The sequence below is a fragment of the Humulus lupulus genome, chromosome 2, assembly GCF_963169125.1.
Source record: "Humulus lupulus chromosome 2, drHumLupu1.1, whole genome shotgun sequence".
Taxonomy (NCBI): Eukaryota; Viridiplantae; Streptophyta; class Magnoliopsida; order Rosales; family Cannabaceae; genus Humulus; species Humulus lupulus.
The window spans coordinates 263,434,058-263,444,191 of NC_084794.1; positions in this window are offsets into that span (position 1 = coordinate 263,434,058).

Below are 10,134 nucleotides of genomic sequence, written 5' to 3' on the forward strand. Positions count from 1 at the left end.
GAAAACATTAACCAAACACCTGTTGTTTTTGACAACCACAAAAATTATTTTCAGTTCTCATTTCTAAAAATACAATTTTGAAAACAAAAAACAGAAAACAATATCACAAAGGCATTACTTTGTTTTTTCTATTCCTATTGCGAATTTGGTCCATGGCATAGGCATTGGCAATGGCAAATGTACGTACAGTGCAATGCAAACATGGTGCATGGCACTGTCACCACGTATGTCGAAGGCATTGACACATAAACCGTGTAGACTTTGGTGCGGGTAAGAGTTGAGTGTTGTTATAAATTGAATTAATCTTTAAAATGTCAATCTCCACGGATATTATATAACGATGATGATGCATCTACGCGCAAACTTCACAAGTCTATCTTTCTAATGTTTGAAGTTGGACATAAAAGTTGAACTCTTCAAAGTTCAAAAATTGGTATATATATATATATATATATATATATATGTGAAAGTGAGCTTCGTCCATGACCGTGATCAACGTAAGTACGCCACGTGTTTAATCAAGAATTTGCTGCGTTGCATGGTCACTCACCACATAAAAAAGACATTATTTGTTAGTAGTAGAAGAAAGTTCGTACTGCATATGAATATGTGCAACTACCTTAGTTTTAAAATTATAAATATGTTTATTTAATTATGTATTTATTTTTATTAATTTTTAATTATTATATAAATTTTAAATAAATAAACAATATTATATAAATAAATAAAATATGTTTAATATAATATATGATATAAATGTATTAAAAAATTAGGGTAAAATATTATCTATAATTTTAATAAAACTGATCAACTTTTTTTTCTTCAATATATAATAAAATAAATTTCAGTTTTATAGTATATATAAATATTTATATTAATAATCTCTACATATATGACATCTAAATATAGCATAGACATAGATATATATTTACATGATTACATGACATATATATAAATTACAATAATATTTGAAAATAAATTAATAGTATAATAGAAAAAGTCATAGTGTAGAGTAGTATACATGTATCAACTATTTTTAGTTTATAATGTAACTTGCAATGCCCTTTGGTGAATTTGATGAAAAAAAATAACTCTAATCATATTAATATTATACATGGATTTTAAATTTACTATTGTTGCAATTTTTTTTTGGAAAGAAGTTTATTTCTAGTTGATAATAGATTATATTATGTTAAATGTTTAATATGATATTATTCTAATACGCGAAGTTTAAGTTTAATTAAGTTTTATTTAAGTTATAAAACATATGATTATATTATTTTAAAATAATTGTCATTGTAAAATATCTCAAAAATATCATATTTTAATTTGTTTAATTATTTATTTATTTAATTTGATTTAAGTTTAAATCATTTTTACAATCTACCATTAAATATAAGAATATTATGTTATATATAAGAATATTACGATAAAGTTAATGAAAAAATAAAAAACCGTTAAAACCAAGAATTTTCGTTATCTACATATTTATTATATTGAAGGGATATACTAGATAGAAGCAACGGGCAATGCACGTTTGCTTAGTTTTATTTATAGAATTTATTAAATTTTTATTATTGTCTGTTGTGCGGTTCTTCGGCAACAGATAATTAATAGAATAAAGAGTGTGATTAGTGCTAAATAATAAACTGTAATAGATGAATGATCTCAAAGTAAAATGGTGACACGAATACTTTTTTTAGGTGGTTCAAATGTTAAAATCCTTCTAGTCCACCAGCCAATATTATTGCTATCTTTATGATATTCTTTACAGGGTATTTCCTTAGACAATAGAATCCAACCCCTTGCAACTCCCAGGGTCTCCATATTTATAGGGAGAGGGCACCCGAGGGTTGGCAAGGGAGGTCATCCCGTGACCTTCTTACCTATCATGTCACTTCTGTGACATTCATGATTAATTCCTAAAACCTGACAATGAAGTGTGGTCTAATCAATAGGTAAGGGGGATAATGGGCCGCACGGCCCAACCTAGTCGTGGGTGCCTGAACACGCACGTTTATGCTGCGTGTCCGAGAATTCAGGGATGGATCAGACTAGTGATGTCTGATATATGCACGTTTACATTGCATGGTTGACTTTATAAGGGGTCAGAGGTGCCAACTCAAGCTCGTACCTCGAGCTTGATGTACTCTCAGGTCGTGGTGTCCATGCTCCTAACCCGACTCCTTAGTAATCTCATTAAGCCTTTGGTTACCTCGAGCTAAAGAGGTAGGACCTGGTAACAGCAGCTCCGGGTACGTGACATCCACGTGGCTGATATAATTATGCCATTTCTCAAATAGCTAATAGCCCGTGGATATTTAGGGCGTACATTTGCCCCCCAAGCCCCTACTCGTGGCATATGATGTCACCTGGGGCCACAGTGGGGGCTTTTATGATTCTTTGTGGACTCTTCACATTCCGCCCATTACGCTGGTATCGAATACGTGGAGCATCGTGGTTGGTGACGGTACGTCTTCCGAGAACCGCATTAAATGGCCTAGCCTATACTCGGACGTCCTTTCGTCATTCGAGTAGTGATCCTCGTATCCTACATCAAGGCGATCCAACGACCCTCCTCCTTTGGCCTTTTACGTATATAAAAGGGGTGGCCACCTTTCGCATGGGCTACCCATCCATTTGAAAATTTTCTCATTTTCTCATCTTCTTCTTTCTTCTCAGTCTCAAAACCCTCTCTTCCTTCCGGTAACCGTTCTCAGCGTTTTAGAAATTCAGGCACGAGAACTCCTTCGAGACTTCGGCACCAGCAATCCCAGCAGGATTCCAACCCAGACGACCCTTTCCGTCTTATTACAACAAAACACTTCTGTAAGTCCTCCGTTTGTGCATGCTTTAAATTTTTTCCTTCACTGTTGCTTAGGTAAATTGTTTCTGTAGTCGCATGCAGTATGTTGCTGGTTTTTTGCTGGTATTTTAGGCGTAGGTTTTTATCCTAGGGGCACCGGCCGTAGGAAAAACCATTTCGAAGCATGGCTCATAGGGTACACTTTTTGGGGAAATTTTCTGGGTAAAATTTTTGTATGCCTGTTTGGAATAACCAGCTCTTAGGGTACAAAAACTGGGTAGCTTAGGGGACACGCTTCACAGGCGGTTTTGCACCGTTTGCCTACTGAAACTTTCCTTCCAAGGCAAACTTTTACTCTGACCCTCCTGACACACGGATTCCAAGTAATCGGGGACCCGTCGGGAGCACAGGCGCGTGTTCATAGAACCGCGTGGTCTAACTCTCCACGGGTTGAGATTACCTCAGCCCGTGTAAAGGAAACACTTCGCGCTAGATTCTTTCTTATGCTTAGGTCGCCCTTTCTAAATTTTCTTCTTTTGTTCGTTAGGCAACCAGATGGGACCAAAGAAGAGCGCACCTAAGAAGAGTGCTGGCAGCTCATCTTCCCAGCAAACCAACAAGGGGAAGGAGGTGGTCATGGACTCCCTGATCCCCGCCTTCGGCTCAGCCGTGGAGTAGGAGCTCGAGGTGGGGCCTGACACTTTCTTTGAGGCCGAGAGGATCGCCTCGAAGGTCACCACCAAGGGGAAAGTGAATAAAATCTTCCTTTCGCATAACATTGAGATTGGGAGGGGCGCCCTAGACGCCCGACCTCCCCTGGAAGGCGAGCGGAGCTGCGCGCCTCTCGATGAGGAGTACGCCGCTTGGAGTGACGAGCATCTCAAGGCTGGGGCCTTCCTTCCGCTGGATCAGTACTTCGCGGATTTTCTAAATTACGTGAAGCTGGCTCCTTTCTAGCTCCCCCCTAACTCATATCGTTTATTAGCGGGGCTGAAATATTTATTCCTGAAGCAGGAATGGGAGGTCCCCACGCCGGCGGACATCCTCTACTTCTTCTGCCTCAAGGCCAGCCCAAAGCAACGGGGGCGAGGCGGCAGGTTCTACTACTTGACCCGTTTTCCAAATTCGGCTGCGGTCATCGAGCTACCCAGCCACCCCAATGACTTTAAAGAACAGTTCTTTATGTCCAAGGGGTTTCGCAACTGGGAACACCACTATTTCAACCGCCCTCGTAAGTATCTTCTATTCTCAGCTCGTAAGTTAATTTGTCGATTATCCTTTTTTATTCGTTCCTGACTTAGAAACAATCATGCAGCCATTTTCGTGAGGACGGCCAAGTCCGTGACCCTCGGGGGTCAATACGAGACCTTGGCGGGGCTGCCCCCAAGCGAAAAGGATTATCGCCATCTCGTGTCTGACAAGACGATACTGGCGTGCAAGCTAATCTCTTCGGGCCAGACTTTGGCCTTGAGGAGATCGTGGGGTCTCCCTCCTGCTCGCGAGATGGCGCCCATCCCCGAGGAGGAGGCCGCGGGAGAGGAAGAGGATGAGGAGGACGAGGTGCCCCTCGTGCGGCGGAAGCAGGCTTTGGAGGTCACCCAAGAAGCAAACGTGGAGAGGGCCTAGTCCGGGGCAACAGCCGACCCCTCTAGCCAAGGTAATCCTTATTTGTTTAGGGATTTAGATAGGGCCACTGCAGACTTAAGGCTTGCTAGGTTTAATCCCGACCAAATCGTCCACCGCAATTGAACAGACCCAGACCGCAACATTACTTTACTCCAGTGTGTTGACCAACTCGTGCTGCGTAATGAGATGGGTCACCCTAGGGGAACGGTAGTAGTAGACAACACCCTAGCCTTTAGGTCGGCCTTCATTGAGGAGTATGGGACCAATCTTAGGTCATGGCCCTCCCTCCTGGAGGGTGTAGTAGCTCCGGGTCTTAGGCAGTACGTAGAAGAGTCTAGTCTCGAGGCAAATCCGGACCCAGAGCCTCTCCCAGCCCGCGAAGTCATTATCTTAGACTCCCCTACTGAAGCTCCAGGGCCGGAGGTCGTGACCATAGATTCCTCCTCTAGCTCGGAGGGTAGGACACCTTTCAATACATACTTGAGCTCTGTTTTCCCTTTTATTTTTGTTGTTTTGTGCAAATATTTTTACATGTATATTAATGTTGTGTCTTTGTTTCAACAGAGATGTCGCAGGCCGGGGATGACAGCTTGCGGGCCATGTTCCAGGGGGGAAATCCTCCCTAAGGGCCTTTGGTGAAGAGGCTTCAGTTGACGAAGTAGGCTGTTGGGACATCCTCTAAGTCCCAGGCTAAGGGGAAAAATCCAGGCCCTTCGGCCATTGAAAAGGTGCCTCCACCCCCTCCTGCCGCAAAGGAGATGGCTCCACCTCCACCTCGACCTCCCGTCCTTGCTCAGGAAAAGGGGGCAACCGCTGGGATCTTGCCAACTACGCCCCCCGAGGTGCGCGTCCCGGTGAACCCCCGGGCCTTGGAGAAGATCCCCGATGTCTTTCGGGGGACGGTCTACGAGACCGCGAGCTACACCGTGGACCACTATTATAACGCCACCTCGAGGGACTTGCGGGAGATCGAGACGAGGAGTCCCGAGAGCGTGATGGAGTCTTCATTGGGGATGACCCTCACGGTAAGCAAGCTCTACCATTCGTTTCTTTTCATTTGCTTTATTTCTAAGGCACCTGCCTTACACATTTTTTCTTTCTCGCAGGCGTCTTTGGCTCTTCACTGGAGCATATCCCGATCTAGGGCCAGGCTCGAGGAGATGAGGAGCGAGCATCAGACTGCCCTGGCCGCCCTTGCGACTGCCCAAAAACAGGAACAGGACGCCAAGGACGCCCTGGCAACCGTGCGGGTTGAGCTGGATGCATCTCAACCTAAGCTGCTAGAGGCCGAGTCCACCAAGGTCGCCCTGGATGCTGCGAGGGTGGAACTTGAAGAAGCTAAGGTCGCCCTCGCGGCGGAGAAGGCTGTGCTTGCGGCGGAGAAGGCGACCTCTACCACCTCCATGGAGAACATGTTGTACCATTGCTGGGCCTTCAACCTAGATGGTGACTTTTCCTTCTTGGGGACGGAAGCGTGGGAGTCCTTCCTCGGGAAGTTCAAAGCTCGCCTCCAACAAGAGGCGCCCTTCGAGACCGGGGAAACTCCAGCCGCGACCGAGCAGGACGGCGAGGTGGTGACTTCAACAGAGCGATCCGGCGAGGCCTAGGAATTTTCTCCTCCTTTATCGTTTACACACATTTTTTTTATAACTTTATATTATGAGGTTTTTTAACCTCGAGACAATTGGTTTTTTCAACTTTATTTTTAATTGATTTACATCTTTTTGCCTCTATCTCATTTCTCTCCTATGCATTTCGGTAATAATCTTAGTTTTTGTTGGTGTTGTGATTGACATCTTACGCTTTTCTAAAAAAGACATCTGTTAACCAACTTAAACCAACTTCTAAGAGTTAAGTCCTGGTTGCAACCAGGACGTTAATTTGAAAGCTTAGTTCGCGTTAATCCCTAATTAATATCTCGTGCTTTTTAAGAAAAACACCGATCAATCAATTTTGAATTAACTTCTAAGTTTTAGGACCTGGTTACATCCAGGACGTTAATTTGTAAACTTAGTTCGCGTTAATCCTTTATTAATATCTCGTGCTTTTTAAGAAAAACATTGATCAATTAATTTGAATTAACTTTTAAGTTTTGGGACCTGGTTACATCCAGGACGTTAATTTAAAAACTTAGTTCGCGTTAATTCTTTATTAATATCTCGTGCTTTTTAAGAAAAACATTGATCAATCAATTTGAATTAACTTCTAAGTTTTGGGACCTGGTGACATCCAGGACGTTAATTTAAAAACTTAGTTCTCGTTAGTTCTTTATTAATATCTCGTGTTTTTTAAGAAAAAAATCGATCAATAAATTTGAATTAACTTCTAAGTTTTAGGACGACCTGGTTATATCCAGGATACAACTTAGTTCGCGTTAATCCTTTATCGATATCTCGTGCTTTTTAAGAAAAACATCGATCAATCAATTTGAATTAACTTCTAAGTTAGGACGACCTGGTTATATCCAGGATACAACTTAGTTCGCGTTAATCCTTTATCGATATCTCGTGCTTTTTAAGAAAAACATCGATCAATCAATTTGAATTAACTTCTAAGTTTTTTAGTCGACCTGGTTATATCCAGGACATTTGCCCCCCAAGTAATTAAGAAAGGGTCTTTCATGGTTACTTGACATTACATCCACAAATACACACAATAATGAAGAAAGATTTAATTCTCATTACTTAATGAACAAAAGATGGCCTTTCTGATTAAGCCTTACAAGGGTATCATTGATAATATTTCTTCAAATGGATAGCGTTCCAAGTTCATGGGACTGCTTCTCCATTAAGCCGAGCTAACTTGTAGTTTCCTTCTTTTATGACCTCGGTTATTTGGTATGGTCCTTCCCAGTTCGGTCCCAGTACTCTATCTTTGGGATCTTTACTGGCCAAGAAGACTCTTCTGAGGACCAGGTCGCCAATGCTAAAGGCACGTTTTTTGACCTTTGAGTTGAAATAACGAGTGATCTTTTGTTGATAGTGCGCGAGCTGTAGCTGTGAATCTTCTTGTTTTTCATCAATCAGGTCGAGGGACACATAGAGCAATTCGTGATTGTGCTCTTGGTCATATGCTTGGACTCTATGCGAAGCTACCTTTACTTCGACAGTAAGGACTGCCTCACTCCCGAAAGCTAGGGAGAAAGGAGTATGACCTGTCGGCGTTCGATGTGAGGTCCGGTATGCCCACAGTACCTGGGGGAGCCGTTCTGGCCAGACTCCCTTGGCTTCTTCCAGTCTTTTCTTAAGGCTTGCCTTTAGCGTCTTATTGACGGCCTTGACCTGCCCATTTGCCTAGGGATAGGCCACGGAGGAGAAGCTCTTTACAATGCTGTGCCTCTCACATAATTCAGTGAAGAGGTCGCTGTCGAACTGCGTTCCATTATCTGATATGATCTTCTTTGGCAGCCCGAATCGGCAGATAATGCTTTTGACCACGAAGTTGAGGACTCTTTTTGAAGTGATTGTTGCCAAGGGCTCTGCTTCTGCCCACTTGGTGAAGTAGTCTATAGCCACCACCACGTAATAGAATCCTCCCTTTCCAGTAGGGAGGGTGCCAACCAAGTCGATTCCCCAGACCGCGAATGGCCACGGGGACGAGATCATCTTCAGCTCGACTGGGGGAGCTCGGGCAACTGTGGCGAATCGCTGGCACTTGTCACATTTTTTAACGTAAGAGATCGAGTCCTTTGACAGAGTGGGCCAGTAATATCCTTGCCTTAAGATCTTCAGGGCAAAGCTTTGCCCCCCAGTGTGATCTCCGCAAAAACCCTCGTGCACTTCCTGCAAAACGGTCTTTGCTTCGCCTGGCAGAACACATCGTAGGAGGAGTAGAGAGTGCCCACGCTGGTATTATATCCCATCTACCACTGTATACCTTGGAGCCTGGTAAAGTACCCGCCTTGCATCATTACGCTCTTCAGGTAACTTTCCTGCTGTGAGATATTCGAGGATGGGGGTCATCCAGGTCGGTCTGGCGTCGATCATCTCGACCTCCGCCCCGACTTCTTCTATGCTTGGTTTCTCCAAGAACTCTACCGGTACCAACCCCAAAGTCTCCGTCTCTTCGGAGGTAGCGAGCTTTGTGAGGGCGTCTGCGTTGGCATTCTGCTCCCGAGGTATTTATTCGATTGAGCCCCGTTCAAATGCAGACAGCTCGACTTTTACCTTGGCCAGGGAAGCAGCCATCTTGGTTCCCCGTGCTTGGTATTCACCTAGCACCTGGTTTACCACGAGCTGGGAATCGCTGTAACACTGAACGGAGCTGGCCTTCAGCTCCTGGGCCACCCTTAGCTCGGCCAGTAAAGCTTCGTATTCAGCCTCATTGTTGGTGCCTTGAATCCGAATCTCAACGCCGAGTGGAATCTATGTCCTTCTGGGGATATCAAATGATTCCAGCCCCAGATCCATTCTCGTTAGATGAGCCATCTACGAAGACCTTCCATGAGGCCTGGACTAAGGAGGCCTGGGGTGAATCTTCCACAGGATCTTCTCGGAATCCTGTGCATTCTGCCACAAAATCAGCTAGGGCCTGGCTTTTTATTGCAGTTCGCGGAGTGTACAAAATCTTGAACTGGCTGAGCTCAAAAGCCCACTTCAATAGACGCTTCAGGTTTTTGCAAAACCTGCCTTAAAGGTTGATCGGTTATGACATGTATTGAGTGGGACTGGAAATATGGCCTGAGCTTTCAAGAGGCCATAATGAGACAGAAAGCCATCTTCTCCATCAACAGATATCGGGACTCAGCCCCGAGGAGCCTCTTGCTGATGTAATAAACTGGTTTCTGAGACGGGTCTTCTTCTCGGACTAATACGGCACTAGCTGCATCTTCTGTGATGGCCAGGTAAAGGAAAAAAGGCTATCTTGCCGTTGGTTTGGACAATACGAGCGGCTCGGCTAAATGTGCTTTCAGGTCGAGGAAGGCACGTTCGCACTCCTCGGTCCATTCGAACTTCTTATTCCCCTAGAGCAGGATGTAGAATGGCAGGCACTTGTCGGTAGATTTAGAGATAAACCGATTAAGGGCCGCCACCCTTCCTGTTAGGCCTTGAATGTATTTTCGCGACTGAGGTGAGGGCAGCTCGAGCAACGACCTGATCTTATCGAGGTTTTCCTCGATTCCTCTGGTATTGACAATGAAACCCAGGAATTTCCCTGATGCGACTCCGAAAGTGCACTTCTGCAGGTTAAGCCTCATGCTGTATTCTCTCAGTATCTTAAAACATTCCTCCAGGTCGGAAACATGGTTATCGTCAGTTTTCGACTTGACCAGCATGTTGTCAACGTACACTTCCATGTTCTTCCCGATCTGGTTGGCAAACATCCTGTTTACCAATCTCTGGTATGTAGCTCTGGCGTTCTTTAGCCCAAATGACATGACCTTGTAACAATAAACGTTAGTTGGGGTCATGAAGCTAGTGTGCTCCTGGTCCGCTGGATTCATGGCGATCTGATTATAGTCCGAGTACGCATCCATAAAGGACATGAGCTCGTGCCCTGCCGTGGCGTCTACCAATTGGTCGATCCTTGGCAAGGGAAAACAGTCTTTGGGGCAAGCTTTGTTCAGATCGGAGAAGTCGATACAGGTTCGCCATTTCCCATTGGGATTCGGGACCAACACAGGATTGGCGACCCAGACCGGGAACTTAGCCTCACGGATAAAGCCGCACTTTTTGAGCCGGGCTACTTCCTCTTCTAGGGCT